At 36.8% G+C, this 19,717-nt stretch overlaps 1 protein-coding gene across 2 annotated transcripts in view; it reads left to right on the plus strand.

Moving 5' to 3' along the window:
- The window catches only part of SH3BGRL (SH3 domain binding glutamate rich protein like), a 104,248-nt gene that overhangs the window by 54,787 nt on the left and 29,744 nt on the right, over positions 1 to 19,717 (plus strand). The window lies entirely within an intron of this gene.

A 19,717-nucleotide genomic window follows, 5' to 3' on the forward strand; every position in this document is an offset into this window, starting at 1 on the left:
AGCGTCTTGTCTCCATGTTCTGGAGTTATGGACTTGCTTTTTCTTTCTTAAAAATAGTTTCAACTGGCCGGGTTCAGTGGCTCACGCCTGTAGCCCCAGCACTTTGGGAGGCCGAGGTGGGTGGATCACGAGGTCAGGAGATCGAGACCATCCTGGCTAACACGGTGAAACCCTGTTTCTACTAAAAATACAAAAAATTAGCCGGGCGTGGTGGCACGTGCCTGTAGTCCCAGCTACTTGGGAGGCTGAGGCAGGAGAATCGCTTGAACCCAGGAGGCAGAGGTTGCAGTGAGCCGAGATCCAAGATCTCGCCACTGCATTCCAGCCTGGGCAACACAGCGAGACTCCGTCTCAAAAAAAAAAAAAAAAAAAAAAGAAAAAATAGTCTTAGCTATAATGATAGGTGATTATTTCCCTTCCTAGTCTCACGCATAATACTTTGGTATAACCCAAGTTTGGTGTTGTACTCCATCCTCTTCTTTTTCCTTTTCCACATTTAAAAGAAATTATTAAGTATAGTTGATGAAATTATGCCTTCATTGACATACAGTAGCCTAATTTATATAAAGTTTACCAACTTCAACTATTTTTTTTCTCCTCAGAACAAACTTTCAAGGCCAAATTCTTGTTCTTCATAAAGCACCCATAGGTGCAATAAAAATGCAGAATTTAGACCTTAGTTTAAGTTTTTCTTTTTCTCAGCAAATACTATTCACAGTCATGAGCCATCTTTTCCTTCAATTGTACTGGTAGATAATAGGCACTAGGCAGTCATTGAATGTATCCAAATATACCTGGTCCCCCGTTGGATGGAAAAGCTATAGAGCTTCATTTTGTGACCTGATATGAAACATATTCATAAATACACCATCAGGTAGAGAGTTCAAAAAATACTGCTTTAAGTTATACCATAGCTTCTAATCTTAAGTTCGTGATATTTGTAAAAAATCCTGCTGATTTTTAATGAAGACTGCATAATTAAAGAAACTTCCTAAGACTTTTCACAAGTCAAAGGACACCCAGCTCTCTACTCATTATCATAAACTAAATTGGGCAATCTGAGACATTTTATGAAAATTACTTGTATTTTAATGGATTTTATGTAATACCATTTAAAATATATTTTTGATTTCAGTTCTAGACTTGAAAAGCAATGAATGCTGGAAAATGTATTAGACAAAAATATTTATTAGAATAACTGCTTAAAATATGTTTTTAACTGTTAAAGGAATTTTATATTTTAATACTATAGTTTTCTGTTTATTAGTTTAAAGCCACTCTTTTTTTTTTTTCATTGGCTTGACTAGTTAGCTTCCCGTTTTCAATTTTTAGGATGAAAAATTTCCTAATTCTTTAACAAATTACTGTTATTATTTTTTTATTTATGACTTAATTCTTTAATTTCCTCTTGTATAATATGGTGGTAAAGATCATGGGTTCTAAAGTTGAGCTGTTTAGTTTGAATCTCTGTTCCACCATTTTCTAGCGGCGTTCTCTTGGGCAAGAAAGTTAAACTGCTCTGAGAACTGTTTTCTCATTAATTAAAATGAGACACAATGCTTAGTGTCATGTCTGGCATATGATATAAGTATTTAAAATGTATAATTCTCACATATATTTCACTGAATTATGGCAAATTGAATTTTAATGTCCCACTAAACTTTAAACATTCTAAAACAGAAATAGTATTTTCTACTTTTTTGCTCCCCGAAAACTGAGGCTGTGGAACCAGAACTAACCTACAGGATACTGGGGGTAGCTTCCACCGCTAGGATATTTCATAGAAACATGAACTGAAGAATATGGAAAAAGTATTAATCATTTTTAAAATTGCTACATAGCAGCAATCTTTTCCAATTATTTCTTAACACTTCCACTTGTTTTTATACCAAGAAAAGTGGAATTATTTATATGGAATTCTACATGTTCTGGAAGGCTGGGAATATTTAGTGCTTTTTTTCTGTTCCCCTAAAAAGATAGTTACTTAGGCGTTGGTCTGTTTCAAATCTAATGTTAAAAAATTGCAGTATTTTTGTAGGGACATGGATGAAATTGGAAATCATCATTCTCAGTAAACTATCGCAAGAACAAAAAACCAAACACCGCATATTCTCACTCATAGGTGGGAATTGAACAATGAGAACACATGGACACAGGAAGGGGAACATCACACTTCGGGGACTGTTGTGGGGTGGGGGGAGGGGGGAGGGATAGCATTGAGAGATATACCTAATGCTAGATGACGAGTTGGTGGGTGCAGCGCACCAGCATGGCACGTGTATACATATGTAACTTACCTGCACGTTGCGCACATGTACCATAGAGCCTAAAGTATAATAATAATAATAATAATAATAATAATAATGATAATAAAAAGAAAAAAAATTGCAGTATTCTATGATGAAGAATCATTAACAAATATTTATCATGTAGATATTTTAAAATATCCATAAATGTTTACAGAAACTGCATCTATACCAATAAACAAAGAAACAAACAAACAAAGAAACATTCCTGAGATGTTACCTGAGATATACCTGAAACATACCTGAGATGTACTGAAGCGCAGAGATGATTAGTAACCTCTTTAAATTTTAGAGAGGTTATAATGGGCAGAATCCAATACCTGTTTGCTGTCAGTTATACCTGTTTGCCAGTTAGTCAGATGCTCAGGTAAATTAGATATATTTCAATAAATTATCTATTGTTGGATCACTAAGTGATACTTTAGAATAAATCATCTAAGATACTTTAGAATAAATCATTCCACTTGTGCATATGAATGCATCATTTTAATGGAGAAAATGTATCTTACTGTCTCACCATGGAAACTGGCTTGTAACTGAACTTCGCTTTTTAGTAAAGGGGTATTCAGTCTTTTGGTGTCCCTGGGCCGCATTGGAAAAAATGTTGTCTTGGGTCACAAATAAAATACAGTAACCCTAATGATAGCTGATGAGCTAAAAAAAAAAAAAATTCCAAAAAAATCTCATAGTGTTTTTAAAAAGTTTATGATTTGTGTTGGACCACATTCAAAGCCGTCCTGGGCCACATGTGGCCCGTGGGTCCCGGGTTGGACTAGCTTGTTTTAGTATATGGCTTCCCACTGGATCTTAAACAGGTTTTAGCCACATTTTCGGTAAGCAGTTCAGCATTTTTAAAAATCAGTGGGTAAAATGAGTATTTGAATTTCTACAATTTTATTTCCTGTAAGTTATACTTGCTACTAATATTGATAAAATTAAAACAAAACAAGAGAAGAAAGCAGTTCTGCTTACACAACATTTGAGTAATAACACCAGACATTGGAGTTCTTTTTTCATACACTTTACTTTCAATAAGGATTCTGACATGTTATTTTCTTTTTTCAACTTGAATACTATTAGATTTATGTCAATAAGTGATTCTCTGAATCAGGATCAAAATGCTTAAGGCAAAAACATGTTCATAAAGTGAATAAATGCTTTGCAGCTTGTCTATACTTTAAAATGAGGCCATGGTTTACTTTTTGTGTTTTGGTAAATATATGGAGATTTGCTTTTAGAGTGAAAATAGATAAGGATGTAATGTGGATCACAATAATTGATTTCACAAATAAATAACCCACTTAACAAGAGAGTGATGAAGGAATTGTATTATCATCCCTGGAGATGGAAGAGTTGAGTCTGGCTTGATGGATTATTTTTGTTTTTTCTGTTTGTTTGTTTGTTTGGTTTTTGTTTCATTTTTTTGAGACAATCTTGCTCTGTTACCTGGATTGTTACCCAGTGGCATGGTCATGGATCACTGCAGCCTCAATTTCCTGGCCTCAAGCAAACCTCTTACCTTGGCCTCTCAAAGTGCTGGAATTACAAGCGTGAGCCACTTTGCCGGGCACTTGATGGATTCTTCAAGCATCCATGACTCCTATTTTTAATTGAATTGTTATACAACTTAACACCCACAATTTTCTGTTCAACCAGGTGGTGAAATTACAGGCTTTAATCACCCAACACAACATTTGATGTTCAGATGACCTTCCCTTTCAAAAATCTGTAAGACAAGAGCTGGACACTTTATAAGAGTCAAAATAACTTGTAAATGGTAGATGTTGGCATACGAATTTTATTGGTCTCTTGCTTTTTTGCACAACTTGTGAGCAGTGGCACTGACTGCTTTTGTTCTGTATTATCTTTTCAAAGATGCAAATATCCTTGAAAGATATAGTGTCTCCCTTCAGAGCAAAGGGTAGATTTGCTTACTGCCCAGTATATTCAGATTATGTATCCTTTCCCTCTGTATCATCATGTAGAAATTGAGGATCAGGAAGCAGGTAAAAGAAAATGCTGATACTCTGATTACTGCTGTATCTGTGGCCCAGGGGTCTCATGTTATCTGCCAGCATCCTTAAAACTGTGGCAGGCTTACAAGTTAGTTTGCAAGTAGGGTAAAATCTCAGACTCCACCATTCTTGACAGTAGTTCTTATTTCTGGACATACTGTTGTTCTTGATAGTCATAGTTCAAATAACTATGCTAACAATTAATTGCACAGGAATTCAGTAATGAGCCCATAGAATTATATGACCCAAGCCCCTTTTATTTAGCACCTCTCGTTTACTAGTTGGTTAACTTCTCGGATCATTTGATTCTGGTCTTATTTAACCAATTAGGTAATATATGGCAGTTGTTCTCAGCTGGGCAGTTTGGACCATGCTTTTTTGGCTTGTGTCTGAGAGTACATTCATAGTGCTTTCTGGTATGTTCATCTGGGGCACACCGCTGTGGCTTCAGACTAGTTCTTCTTCCTATGGCAAATAAATTTGTTTTGGTGGGTAAACAATTATCTAAGTTGCTAGGCTCCCTTGAAAGGAAAGTGTTTAATTTCCTTTGTAATGAAATCTTATCACTTTACCAACTATAGAGGAAAAAGCCCAGTGCTACAGCTAACATAGTCTGAAAAGGTAGTATTTGCTTTTGTTGTGTGTGTTTTCTTTAGTCATGGGGAGCCCTTCAGGTATGATGATTACCATGTGGACCCACCATCAGTGACAGATGTTTGACAGTTATTTTCCCAGACCAGCCTAGAGAGAGTGACCAGGGAAATGCAGTATTTTTGTGTGTGAAAGTAACTTGATCAAGACTTATCTACCAACTGAGTCTGTGCAGCCTTGAAGAGGCATTGATGTAAACAGATTTTAGATTGTTAAGCAACATTTATTAATATACATTGCTTTGTGGAGATTCTTACAACTTCTTTCTTAATTTATTTATTTTTTTTGAGATGGAGTCTCGCTCTGTTGCCAGGCTGGAGTGCAGTGGCACAATCTCAGCTCACTGCAACCTCTGCCTCCAGGTTCAAGCGATTCTCCTGCCTCAGCCTCCCCAGTAGCTGGGACTACAGAAGTGCGCCACCACACCTAGCTAAATTTTGTATTTTTAGTAAAGACGGGGTTTCATCATGTTGGCCAGGATGGTCTCGATCTCCTGACCTCGTGGTCCACCCCCCTCAGCCTCCCAAAGTGCTGGGATTACAGGCATGAGCCACCGCACCTGGCCACAAATTCTTTTAAAAAGCAAAATTGCAATCATCCTATGTTTGTGGAAGGCCATTTACACTCTTTTACCCTGAATAGACTGTAACTGAAGGTTAGTTTTGAAATGGGTGGCTATGTTTAATTTTTCAGTGTGTAAAAAATAAAGACATGCCTATTTGTCTCATTATATGAAGTTAATAAAGCATGCTATTTAGTTAGACAAGGGTTTCATTGTTTTGAAAGCTGACCCTGTGATCTAAAATTCTGACAGAATTTTCTGTGGCAATTAACCAGTTATATAATGTGTACAAAGATTTGCTATCTTCTGCTGTTAGACATTTAATAGAATAATAATTATTAAGGATATATAAAAAGAATTTATATAAGTTGAATTGGGGCATTGTGTGCCATTTCAGTGAATTTGATCAATCTGCCAAAGGATCATGATTCTTTCCTGCATTTGAGGGCTTGCTTCACAGTGAGTGTTAGATTGCGATTCTGTCAGAGTGATGCCATTAGCAATAGGTCAGACCTCTCTGAGTAATTTTCTGTTTTGCTCCCCTTCTTTCACTTTATTTATAGTTCAGTTATTTATGGTTGCCACTGTAATAACAGTTTTGAGTTTAAAAAAGCCATTGCCTTAAAATATTTTTGTTGTATTGAGAGAAAATTTGGTTCTAACAAAGAGACGTTTTACTGGGATGAAAATACAGAAAGGCCTATGTAAAAATAGCTTTTTTTCCCATCGGAAAAATAAAGGGAAGTGGAGAAATACATTTATTTCAACCTAGAATCATTAGGAGTTGCATTTCTGAGAATTTTCATGTGTGTTTCTATGGGTATTATTAGTCTTCTTCATAGAATGATTTGGGGGACTTTCAGAGATTATATCAATGACTTCCTTACTCCTCATTATTTCACAATGTTTTTGGTTTTCCCCCTTTTTCAGAAACAAATGTTGGTGGATTTTCACAGTGAACACTAGCTAAGTACTTGAGTAGGTTTTGAGTATAGGGATTGAGGTTCAGATTTATTTAACTTTAGAACATTTTCTACTGCTTCAGAGTTATCTGTTCATTGAGAGAGAGAATGCTTTTGCATTTGAAACAATTTAATAGGTGCCAATCTAAGAAAAAGAGCAATTTTACAATTTGGCAGGATGTTCTTTGATGGGAATTGACTTAGCGCTCAATAAATATATTGCTCCACAGTATTTAACTGCCAGTCAACTTTCTTATTAGATTCTCTTACTTTAGAAGCTCCTTTTTATGGATCATTATCAAGATATAATTTCTTACTTTGGTCAGCCCTTTTTCTGAGCACAACACTTTTGGAGTTTTGCTGTAATTCAATAAATTGTTATGTCTTCTTAAGTTTCTCAGGGAGAAATTTACAGTCTCCCAGTGATCCTTCAAACATTTACTGGGCATAAAAAGCAGCCTATCTTGTTTCTCAGAGCCCCATGATGTGAGTGAGGAAAGTTATTAGGCTTCATTAATGCTTAGGCATCAGCCCAGCGTATTGTAAACTACTTGGCTGATCATGCTACCTAGCAACTATATTGCTTTCTTTAAGCACTTTATCATCCTTATTTGTCGTTTCTATTGATATTGACAGCAGCTTAAGAAACATTTTATTGAATTGTGCAGATACAGTTTTCTTATGTTTGATCCCAAAGTCCAGTTCTTCATTTATATACCTTCACTATTATACTGCCCCAGGAAGACTTTCCTGTATTATGGTTGATGCATTATTCTGTCATTCATTAGTTTTAATAGCTTGAGGGGAGAGATTTTCTCTCAACTCTATATATCTCTAGTTCCTTATGTATATTTAAAATACTAGCTACCAATCCTTGAGCACTTATTATCATTTATTTATTTGTTTATTCTCTACATATTTATAGAATACCTGCTATGGGTCAGATATGATAGCAGGCACTAGATAACATGATCAGCCATGAGAGAGCTTATAATTAACAATCTAGCTTATTTTTTGACAGGCAGTGCAATAGGCACATTGCATCTGTTATATATAATTTTCTGTGCAACGATTCTGAGAGGTAGGTATTATGACTCTCAACTAATCGAGGAATTTGAGACTCAGAGAAGTTAATCAAGTTGCTCAGTCACACAGATAAATGGAGGATCTGAGATTCAAATGCAAGTCAGTCAGGTTCTGTATTAGTTTTCTATGCTGTGTAACAAATACTAAGTATTTAGTAGCTTGAAACAACACACACTTATTACATCACAGTGCCTATGGGTCAGGAGTCCTGGCACAGCTTAGCTGAGTTCTCTGAAAGACTACAATCAAGGTGTCAGCAAGGACTGACTTCTCGATCTGATGGCTCCACTATGGCAGAATCAATTTTCAAGCTCATGTGAATGTTGGCAAAATTCATTTCTTTGAGGCTGTAGTGCTCATGGCATTTTGCTTCTTCATAGCCAGAAAAAGAAAGACCCTAGTGTGAGTCTTCTAGAAAAAGTCTTTTATAACATAACGTCATCATTAGAGTGACATCCTATCACCTTTGCCAAATTCTATTGGTTGGAAGCAAATAGCAGATCCTACCCACACTCAAGGGGAGGGAAGCATACAAGGGAGTGAACACCAGGAGGTGGGGAACATGGTGGGGCCACATTAGAGTGGGTCACAGGTTCCACAATCTGTAATCATTCCACTGTACCATGCTGCATCTAGTAAGAGCTCAATATCTATGAATTGATTTTTTAAAATTCTGTAAAGCTATATAACACTATTGGAAAAGTTTAGGGGTAAAATCCCCATAATCTCATGATCCCAACACAGTTCAATGAGTCTCCTGAGCAAGGTGCTAGGTACTCATGCCTGCTGTCTCGAAGCCATCATAATGATGGTGTTTGACTTCCTGTTAGTCTTTTTTTTTTTTTTTTTTTTTTTTTAGAGATGGGGTCTTTTTTTTTTTTCTTTTATTATTATTATTATTATACTTTAGGTTCCTGTTAGTCTTTAAAAAATATACACAGTTCTCCTTTTTACTGTTGAAATCAGAGCAAATACATTATTCTCCAGAATTCCTTTCTCAATTTTGATATCATTAACATTTTTTCTTGTTGCTGAAGAATTGTATAGCTGTCAGTTTCAGAGTGCTCACAACATTCTTTCAACTGTCCATGCCACCAAACATTTTATCAGATCCAAATGATTGGATATGCAGGCAACTTTCAATCTTCCACTTCTGAAAACAAGTAAATGAACAACAACAACAGAACACAGTTGCATAACTACTTCAGACTCAGAATTCTGTCGTCTTTTGGATTATTTACTTAAACTAGGAATCCAGAAGTGAAATTACTGGATCAAATAACATGAACATTTCCATGGCTCTGGGTGCATGCTATCAAAATATTTCTGATTTTATTTGACTGACTTAATTAACAGCCTTCAAAATTGCCAAGGCATATGATAGTGCTATTAGGAACTCTGTGATCACTGGAAAGACAATATCTTAACCTGTCCTAAATCAAGGTGCTTTGGTTGAGAGAAGTGGGGAGAATTATCTTCTCTTCATGGCCATGGGCCATTTCTAAGGGTTTTATTCTACCCTGGAGTTCAAGTGGAAGACATGGATACCCTCAGGATACTGCCTTACCCTTCATATCAAATGATGTCATGTCTATGGATATTTTTCTTGGTCACAGTGTAGGACAGTGACTTTCCTACAATGGAGCAGAGGCTATTCTCACAGGACATTTGGGAAATCTGTATTTCCTTGTGTACAGGGACAGGTTGGACTAATTTATTTATTCAGATGCAATACTCTGCTATTGTATGTATCCACTTTAGCAGCACATTTTACAGTAGGGTTTTCTGCAATAGAAAAGTAAAAAGAAAAAAAGCTAATGTTATACATAGTAGACTGGCTCATAGTTTTCATCCAGTTAACACTAACAAGAACAGATTAATTGATTATTACTTTTCTTGTGATTCAATAACTGATAGTTTGGAGTTTGGAGTTACAGTCTTTTTTTAAAAGTATCTGTTGTGAGCTGGAGAATTTAGCTACCAAATTTGGTTTGCATATGCCTGCCCTGTGACCTCACATCAGCCTGTTTGAAGGTTTGTGTATTTTTGCTTATCCTTATATGGGAAGGCTGCCTGGAGAATCTGTCTGACCAAAATTAGAAGCACTGTAGCATTTGTAGGAAGTGTGGTTTTAGGATGTGGATTGTCTTTGTTGCATAGAGAAGGTGGTGAGTTGGAGAACATCTTACGGACTATAAAATAATCATCATTTCATAGCTCTTAATGATCCTTATAACTAGTCAGATTCCCTTGATTCTCTGGATTCTTTAACTTGTCCCTTGACAAAGTTCCCCTAAAGAGAATTGAAATCTATGCAGAAACTCACTGTACCAAATTGGTAATGGTAGCGATAAGGGCAGGGAAGTGGAGGCTGGAATGAACTGGTTTGTTTGCTTTCAAAATCTTAGTGTAACTCTAGTCAGAAATTTTTGAAATGGAAGGTCAACATATGCTAGGCTAGCACTTGTCACAAATATTTAGTTTTGGTACTTGCTTATGACAGTGTGATTTGTTTCAAGGAAGGCTTTTGTTTTAAGGGCACCTACTCCCAAAGCCCCCAGAACAACCTAAAGTACCTGTTCCTCTATTTCCCTTTTATTACTCATTTTCTGTAGCCGCCTATGGTCAAAAGCCACTGACACTGTTGTGGAAGCCCTGTTGTGGAATGTTCTTAACTTCACACTTTATTTGACTAAATACATGAAAACAGTTTCAAATGGAGATAAGACTTTCTTTTGGCAAAGTCATTGTAATTCATATGAATCATTGCTTCTTCACGGAAACTTTTTCTTATGAAATCTTAAAGATCCAAGAGGCTTTTATTGCTGCTGGCATGTTTCTTTGTTTGATTATCACATAATCTCAGACTGGGAAAGGACAAAATGATTACCTAAAAAAACCTATGGTGTATAAAACCTTCAAAATACTCAAAATAACCAACAGGTATTCTTGTTTTTTCTTAGGCCAAACTTTAGAATTAAGCATAATACAAAAGTATTATGAGTCATATCTGCACTCAAGGAGGCTTCATTAAGTTGGCAGACAGTCTAATTAGCATGAGACAACATACATGGTAGTGCATGATTTTGTTATTCGTAGGCTTAGTGTTTAAATGGTGCTTTTTGGTCTGACAGAGCATGGTTAACTGTAACTTGGAGCATGTTCTTTAATCCATCTGAGCATTTGTCTCTTTGTCTATGAATTTGGAATGAAAATAATAACAGTTGTCTCATAAGATTATTGTTAGAATTAAATAAAATAAGCATGTAAAGAGCTTAGCACAGTGCCTGGCCCATAGGAAGCACTTAATACATAATAATTATTGTATTATACTTTATAATACAATTATATCTGCAATACAGAGAGAGACTTAATACATATAGAATTCCATAACCCATTGCTAGCACACTCTAAAGTGGGGTCTGTGTCTCACTGTTTCTTCTTATGAGCCCAGCCCTAATATACCCACTTACCTGTAGCAGAAAGAGGCCAAACTTTGATTAAGGGCTCGTTAGATTCCATCATTAAATTATCTACTAGTATGGAATTTGTGACCTTATAATTATAATTAAAGTTCTTTCAGACCATAACTACTATCTTTATTTTATTTTTACTTACATCGGGGTATAAGAACAGTGGCCATTAGGCTCAATGTGTACTCAGGGACTATCATCTTGATTGAACTATAGCTCCTAACATTATTAGGCAGGAGTCGAACGCTGATCCTTCCCTAGAAGCAGAAGATCTTAGAGTTGAAATTGGGTATTCCATTGATTTTGTTTATAATGATGTAGAGATTGATTAAATTGTGTACATACTCATTTGGATAAAAAAGGAAGCAAAATCACAGTCTGGTAAGTGGAAGTTAAATTTAAATTATTTAGCAAGAACACATCAAAAGTGATATTAGTTGTAAAAGATTGTCAATCTTCTATAAAAATCTCTAAAGAAAAAAGCCATATAAAATATCATGAGGCTAGACAGTGAAAAGTAGTGGAACAAACTTAAGATTTAGAGTTAGGGATATCTAAGTTTGAATTCCAGCCCTGACACCCAGTTGCTTTGTGACTGTGGATAAATTTACTTAACCTTTTTGAATCTCAGTATTCTAGTCTGTAAAATGGAGATAATAATATCTACCTTGCTGGGCTACTATAACTATTCAATGAAATAATATATGCAAAGCGCCCACTGTAGCTATTATCACTTAATTGACCTTCTACAAATGGTAGCTCTTATTGATATGAATTATAAGAAGACAGTATCTGTCTTCCAGTATTTTCAGAACACAGCCTCAAATTGAAATCCTCCTGAATTTGGAAATAATTACAGAGCACCTTCTGATAGCCTAAAGTGTCTCTCTATGATGGAGCCCATAACATATGTGCGGTCAGAACTCTAAATCTTGTAAAAATTTTGTGCTTCAATCTTTTTGTGTTTTGGTAAAGCAGATGCTATTTCTTTACCATAGGATATGCTAGAAGGATACTTTGTAGGGCTCTGGGCATTTTTGAGGACTCTTTCTTCTGATCAGCTTTCTTCTAGGATTTGGAGAATAAGGAAGTACTTTGCTAGTTGGGAATGGATAAGAATCTGTGTGCAAACAGTAACTATGAACAATGCCTCCCTGTATTCAAATCCTAGGTAAAAAGAATGCATGTAGGCATATTGTACATTCCACAGGCGTTAGTACTTAAAGGGTGGGAGGAATATCTGGCATCAAAAAAGTGACTAAAAACATAAGTAAACACCACTAATAAATGGGGTTTTCTCCAAACAATTTTGGAGAACCCATCAATTTAATTTGGTACGTGAGATGTTTAATCCAGATTTATTTTGAATAAATATTTCCAAATAAGAGCCAAATCAAGAAAAATCCTGCCCGCTCAGCCTCAAAGACTGATGTATATTACTTTTTAATAAACTGTCATAGGTTGCTGATAACAGCCACCTTACTTTTCTCAAACTTCCCAGAAACTCTAGAAAGTATGGTCAGAGTCCCACTATGCAGTAGGAGCTTTTATAAAAGCACCTTGACTACTTGAGTGTGGGCTGGATTTATTGACTTTGTTCTAAATATACAGTGATGAAAAGGGATAAACGGTGCAGAACTCTGGCAGACACTACTATAACCAGTTATTCAAGGTTAATATCACCATCAATAAGTCAGTTGCTATAATATGCCCTATGACATGATGTGATGAGAAAGACATTTCTTCTTTGTGGTATTTGTCCCAAATATCCATAACCCCAGTATAATTATCAGAAAAACATAAGACAAACTTGACCTGAGGGACATTCTACGAAATACTTAACCAGGGCCCCTCAAAACTGTCAGGGTCACAGCAAATAAGAAAAGTCTGAGAAACTCTTACAGCCCAGAGGAGACTAAGGAGACATGGCAAATAAGTGTACTGACACACCCTGGAAAGGAACAGAAAAAGAACATTATTAGAAAAGCTGATGAAATCCAAATAGGCTGGAGTTTAGTTAGTAGTACCCTACCAATGTTGGCTTCTTAGTTGTGACAGATGTACCACTATGAGGTAAGAGGTTAACAACAGCGGAAACTGGGTGAGTGATATATGGAGACTTTTTACTATATTTGCAACTTTTCTGTAAATGTAAATTGCATTTCAGAATTAAAGTTTATTATAATTAAAATCTAAAAACATTTTGGTGCTGCTGAATTTAAAATAAAATTGTGAGATCAATCAGTTTTAGTATCTACTTTGTGTCCAGCCCTGTGGTGAGCACTATATGGGGAGACAAAAGCAAAAGGCATAGTCCCTACCTCCAGATAGCTTATCAAGTAACTGAAGAGATGTTACTTTGACATGTGAAATGATTGGCAAACATTGGTACTCTTTGATTAAGCTCCAAACTGGGTGGTAAAAACTGCAGGAGGTCAGATGGAGTGGCCACAGAGAACTTCAGAGTAGACCTGGAAGAATAGATTAGAATGGCATCAGTGGAGAGAGGGGAGACTTGCAGATGAAGGGAACAAAGTGAGAAAAAGCACTGGAGTGCTGGGCATGACATGTTCAGAGGAGAATAAAGGCAGCCTGATCTGATCTGGGAGAGAGGAGGCTGCATACTTTTACAGAGGCAAATGAAGCTGGGCCTCATTATGCAGGGCATTGAAAGTTAAACAGTCAGAGAGGGTAGGGGTTGGAACCGGCCACAGAGAACCTCAGTAGCAGTTGGGTAACTGTATGTGTTTCAATTCTTTGAATTTCAGCCTTTGGCCAAATTTATGTCTGTCATATATTAATCAGCTAACAACTGTCTTGACATGTACGTTTGATAAGACTATATGGGGACAGTTTCACCTGCAAGAGGTGAAAGTACAGCCATGCCCACTTTCTGGATTAAAAAGGCTCTTTCTTAACTAAATGAAATATCACTTCTGAATAATCTCATGTATCCAGACCTTTCTTGTCTGGAACTTTTCTCTGTCCATGCTGTTTTCCATAGTCAGAAGGAACTTTAGTCCCTTTATTGTTACTGACTCAGTCAAAGCTTGTTTCTGCTTTCAAAAGAAATACATTGTAACTAGATCGTTTTGCTCTTTAAAAAGTTCGTTGGGCAGGTTTTTTTTTTTTTTAAAGTGATGGGTGCAGTGTTTAATAAGAAAAATAAAAAGAACAGAAGAGGTCTGATGCCTTTGCACTTCCTTGTCTGTTTTTTTGGTAAATTTGAAGTACAGAAAGTATATCTTCCACACTAACTTTGCCCACTCAAAACTATTAGGTAACTGAACTCTTGACAAAGCGGAGGCATGTGCTGTATTGTTCTCGGTGTGGTCCAGAAACCAGAGGCCTCGTGGTGTTCTACTCAGTTCTCCTGTGTGCATGCTGCCTGTGTTCATGCAAGCCCACATAATAGGGGGTTAGGACTTCGTTGAAGTCAGTTAAGGCTGGTCAAGAGAAAGGAGATTATAATAACTAGGAATTCATGTTCACTCATAAGGGATATTTAGGAAAGAATATAAGATGTCTCAACCTTTGGTGTCTTACTTAGTTACATAGTTTAGAAGGAACTCGCTCATATGTCAGTCTCCAGCTGAATTTGGAGTATATCTAGTATATCCCCCCCATTGAAGTAGTGTACTGTAAGTAATGAAAAACAAAACAAAACAAAAACAAGGCTTTGTAGTCAGCTAAATTTAGACATGTAATTTGATTTAAAGACCATTTATAGCTCTGTCTTACTGAGCAGGTTTCTTAACATCTCTGAGCCCCTGTTTCCTTTGCCGTGAAATGGATAGCCACCCCAAAAAGGGTTTGATATTCAGAAAACACTTAACAAGCACTCAACAAATGTTAGTCTTCTGTCCGTAAACGATTTTATCCTGTGCATATCTCGCTACTAACATATAGTAAGGCTTGGAAATTTCCTTTTGGGGTTATCTTGGGAGGCTTTTCCTATTCCTTTATTATGTGACCCTCTGTTAGAATACATATGGGGCAACTCTAGGCAAAATTCTGAGACAAAGAAACTTCACTGTCTCCATTACCTGATTCACTCTAGGCGGTCCCTCCCTTTACTTCAAATATGCTCACTGTTGGCCCTTTCTGTGAGGACCAAAGTACGGAATCAGTAATAGTAGAGTTTCAGGCACCGAAAGTAGAATTGGCTTTAGGGTAGGATGTTACTCTCAGTGCTCCTTATTTCACAGCCTCATGAAGCCATCTCTGAAGAAATGGGAAAGTGACTAAATAATGTTCTTTCTGACTCCAGAAAAAAGTATAGACAGATAGTAATTCCAGATAAAAAAGACGTAGATAAAGTTATTCAGAACCGATTTCATAGTCAAGAAGAAAAACCCTTTTAACCCGGAAACTGGGAATGACTGTATTTTTTTTTTTTTTTTTTTTTTTGCTGTTAACACCTGAAGACATAGCAGTTTTTGAGAAACATCCTTTAAGGATCTACTTACTTTTCACACTAGACTCTATTTTTGAAATTATGTAAGCCTTAACATGTTTTTAGAAAAGGTACTGCAGGCATGATTGTGGTAGAAGTGCAACTAAAAAAGAAAACAGAGTAGAGTTTTTTCTTTTTCTTTTTTCTTTTCTTTTTTTTTTTTTTTAAATGATCCTTTAAGTTCTGGGTTACATGTGCAGAACGTGCAGTGTTGTTACAGTTAGGTATACACGCGCCATGGTGATTTGCTGCATCCATCAACCTGTCACCTATATTAGGTATTTCTCCCAATGTTATCCCTCCCCTAGTCCCACACCCGCCACAGGCCCCGGTGTGTGATGATCTCCTCACTGTCTCCATGTGTTCTCATTGTTCAACTCCCGCTTATGAGTGAGAACATGCGGTATTTGGTTTTCTGATCTTGTGATAGTTTGCTGAGAATGATGGATTCCAGCTTCATCCATGTCCCTGCAAAGGACATGAACTCATCCTTTTTTATGGCTGCATAGTATTCCATGGTGTATATGTGCCACATTTTCTTAATCCAGTCTATCATTGATGGACATTTGGTTGGTTCCAAGTCTTTGCTATTGTGAATAGTGCTGCAATAAACATACATGTGCATGTGTCTTTATCATAGAATGATTTATAATTCTTTGGGTATATGCCCAGTCATGGGATTGCTGGGTCAAATGGTATTTCTAGTTCTAGATCCTTAAGGAATCACCACACTGTTTTCCACAATGGTCGAACTAATTTACACTCCCACCAACAGAGTGAAAGCATTCTTATTTTTCCACAACCTCTCCAGCATCTGTCGTTTCCTGACTTTTTAATGATTGCCATTCTAACTGGCATGAGATGGTATCTCATGGTTTTGATTTGCATTTCTATAATGACCAGTGATGATGAACATTTTTTCATATGTTTGTTGGCTGCATAAATGTCTTCTTTTGAGACGTGTCTGTTCCTATCCTTTGCCCATTTTTTGATGCAGTTGTTTGCTTTTTTCTTGTAAATTTGTTTAAGTTCTTTGAAGATTCTGCGTATTAGCCCTTTGTCAGATGGACAGATTGCAAAAATTTTCTCCCGTTCTGTAGGTTGCCTGTTCACTCTGATGATAGTTTCTTTTGCTGTGCAGAAGCTCTTTAGTTTAATTAGATCCCATTTATCAATTCTGGCTTTTGTTGCCATTGCTTTTGGTGTTTTAGACATGAAGTCTTTGCCCATGCATGTGTCCTGAATGGTATTGCCCAGGTTTTCTTCTAAGATTTTTATGGTCCTAGGTCTTACATTTAAGTCTTTGATCCATCTTGAGTTGATTTTTGTATACGGTGTGAGGAAGGGGTACAGTTTCAGATTTTTGCATATGGCTAGCCAGTTTTCCCAACACTATTTATTCAATAAGGAATCTTTTCCTCATTGTTTGTGTGTGTCAAATTTATCAAAGATCAGATGGTGGTAGATGTGTGGTGTTATTTCTGAGGGCTCTGTTCTGTTCCATTGGTCTATATATCTGTCTTGGTACCAGTACCATGCTGTTTTGGTTACTGTAGCCTTGTAGTAAAGTTTGAAGTCAGATAGTGTGATGCCTTCAGATTTGTTCTTCTTGCCCAGGACTGTCTTGGCTATGCGGGCTGTTTTTTGGTTTCATATGAAGTTTAAAGTAGTTTTTTCCAATTCTTTGAAGAAAGTCATTGGTAGCTTGATGAGGATAGCATTGAATCTATACATCGCTTTTGGCAGCGAGGCCATTTTAACGATATTGATTCTTCCTATCCCTGAGCATGGAATGTTTTTCCATTGGTTTGTGTCCTCTCTTATTTCCTTGAGCACTGACTGGTTTGTAGTTTTACTTGAAGAGGTCCTTCACATCCCTTGTAAGTTGGATTCCTAGGTATTTTATTCTATTAGTAGCAGTTGTGAATGGGAGTTCACTCATGATTTGGCTTTATGTTTGTCTGTTATTGGTGTATAGGAAGGCTTGTGATTTTTGCACATTGACTTTGTATCCTGAGATTTTGCTGAAGTTGCTTATCAGCTTAAGGAGATTTTGGGTTGAGACGATGGGATTTTCTAAATATACAATCATGTCCTCTGCAAACAGGGACAATTTGACTTCCTCTGTTCCTATTTGAATATGCTTTATTTCTTTCTCTTGCCTGGTTGCCCTGGCCAGAACTTCCAATACTATGTTGAATAGGAATGGTGAGAAAGGGCATCCCTGTCTTGTGCCAGTTTTCAAAGGGAATGTTTCCAGTTATTGCCCATTCAGTATGATATCGGCTGTGGTTTTGTCCTAAATAGCTCCTATTATGTTGAGATACGTTTCATTGATACCTAGTTTACTGAGAGTTTTTAGCATGAAAGGCTGTTGAATCTTGTCAAAGGCCTTTTCTGCATCTATCAAGATAATCATGTGCTTCTTGTCGTTGGTTCTGTTTATGTGATGGATTACGTTTATTGATTTGCATGTGTTGACCCAGCCTTGCCTCCCAGGGATGAAGCCAACTTGATTGTGGTGGATAAGCTTTTTGATGTGCTGCTGGATTCGGTTTGCCAGTATCTTATTGAGGATTTTCACATCGATGTTCATCACGGATATTGGCCTAAAATTCTCTTTTTTTGTGTGTGTCTCTGCCCTGCTTTGGTGTCAGGATGATGCTCGCCTCATAAAATGAGTCAGGTAGGATTTCCTCTTTTTGTGTTGATTGGAATAGTTTCAGAAGGAACTACGCATGCAATAAAGCCCCTCTTTGTACCTCGAATAGAATTTGTCTGTGAATCCGTCTGGTCCTAGACTTTTTTTGGGTGCTAGGCTATTAATTATTGCCTCAATTGCAGATCCTGTTACTGGTCTATTCAGAGATTCAACTTCTTCCTGGTTTAGCCTTGGGAGGGTGTATGTGTCCAGGAATTTTTCCATTTCTTTTAGATTTTCTAGTTTATTTGCGTAGAGGTGTTTATAGTATTCTCTGATGGTAGTTTGTATGTCTGTGGGATCGGTGGTAAATCCCCATCATCATTTTTTATTGCATCTGTTTGATTCTTCTCTCTTTTCTTCTTTATTAGTCTTTCTAGGGGTCTATCTATTTTGTTGATTGTTTCAAAAAACCAGCTCCTGGATCCACCAATTTTTTTTGAAGGGTTTTTTTGTGTCTCTATCTCCTTCAGTTCTGCTCTGATCTTAGTTATTTCTTGTCTTCTGCTAGCTTTTGAATTTGTTTGCTCTTTCTTCTCTAGTTCTTTTAATTGTGATTTTACAGTTTCGATTTTAGGCCTTTCCTGTTTTTTCTTGTGGGCATTTAATGCTATAAATTTCCCACTACACACTGCTTTAAATGTGTCCCAGAGATTCTAGTACATTGTATCTTTGTTCTCCTTGGTTTCAAAGAACATCTTTATTTCTGCCTTCATTCATTATTTACCCATTAGTCATTCAGGAGCAGGTTGTTCAGTTTCCATGTAGTTGTGCTGTTTAGTGAGATTCTTACTCCTGAGTTCTAATTTGATTGCACTGTGGTCTGAGAGGCAGTTTGTTGTGATTTTTGTTCTTACACATTTGCTGAAGAGTGTTTTTCTTCTAATTATGTGGTCAATTTTAGAATAAGTGCGATGTGGTGCTGAGAAGAATGTATACTCTGTTGATTTGGGGTAGAGAGTTCTGTAGATGTCTATTAGGTCTGCTTGTTCCAGAGCTGAGTTCAAGTCCTGGATATGTCTCATTGATCTGTCTAATATTGACAGTGGGGTGTTAAAGTCTTCCATTATTATTGTGTGGGAGTCTAAGTCTCTTTGTAGGTCTGTAAGAACTTGCTTTGTGAATCTGGGTGCTCCTGTATTGAGTGAATATATGTTTAGGATAGTTAGCTCTTCTTGTTGAATTGAGCCATTTGCCATTATGTAATGGCCTTCTTTGTCTCTTTTTATCTTTGTTGGCTTAAAGTTTGTTTTATCAGAGACCAGGATTGCAACTCCTGCTTTTTTTGCCTTCCATTTGCTTGGTAGATCTTCCTCTATCCCTTTATTTTGGGCCTATGTTTGTCTTTGCATGTGAGATGGGTCTCCTGAATACAGCACACCAGTGGGTCTTGATTCTTTATCCAATTTGCCAGTCTGTGTCTTTTAATTGGGGCATTTAGCCCATTTACATTTAAGGTTAATATTGTTATGTGTGAATTTGATCCTGTCATTATGATGTTAGCT

The sequence above is a fragment of the Pongo pygmaeus genome, chromosome X (genome assembly GCF_028885625.2).
Source record: "Pongo pygmaeus isolate AG05252 chromosome X, NHGRI_mPonPyg2-v2.0_pri, whole genome shotgun sequence".
Classification (NCBI taxonomy): Eukaryota; Metazoa; Chordata; class Mammalia; order Primates; family Hominidae; genus Pongo; species Pongo pygmaeus.